At 36.9% G+C, this 602-nt stretch overlaps 1 protein-coding gene across 1 annotated transcript in view; it reads left to right on the forward strand.

The window, feature by feature from the left end:
- Positions 1 to 602, forward strand: part of LOC119592142 (ITG-like peptide) — a gene marked incomplete in the record, with an annotated part of 137,509 nt that overhangs the window by 89,695 nt on the left and 47,212 nt on the right.

Raw genomic sequence — 602 nt, forward strand, 5'->3', positions numbered from 1 at the left:
CACTCTTTTATGCGTAGAAATTACACTGTAACTTTTGTGAAATGGATTTCGTGCTGCGAATATTACATTATCTTTTTTACAGCTTAATTATTTTGTGTTAGAGAGTTCAACGACAAAGAACTTTACACGTGCATTCTTAAGCATGTTATCTTCACAATGCTGTATAACCAGCAACATTCTTCATGCTGCTGCTATAAACCATGTCCAAATTAGCTTTCATACAATTTAGTTAAATACGAAGTGAATTGTCCGTAGATTTTCTCACCAACGAAAATTTCCCAAAATAAAACATTTGGATTAACAATAACATCTACGCATACGAATCTATCAAGCACAAAACTATTTGTGAATTAATTTCTCAAGATCTCCTGTCACTAATCTATATCAGCTCTGGCGGCTGTATTTTGCGGCTGTATTCCCTTCGTGGTAATTACAGTCGTTGGCCGTAAGGGACAGTTAAATAATTGCATCACTCCTCCATTCAAGAGCCCCTACATGGTCCAGGCATTACGGTATTACTTGGTCTAATGAAAATTGGCACGTCCACGTGGCACTATTGAGAAATACTTCACCACCTGAATTAGCTCATAGAGAGGTGAAAA

Source organism: Penaeus monodon, chromosome 29 (genome assembly GCF_015228065.2).
Source record: "Penaeus monodon isolate SGIC_2016 chromosome 29, NSTDA_Pmon_1, whole genome shotgun sequence".
Taxonomy (NCBI): domain Eukaryota; kingdom Metazoa; phylum Arthropoda; class Malacostraca; order Decapoda; family Penaeidae; genus Penaeus; species Penaeus monodon.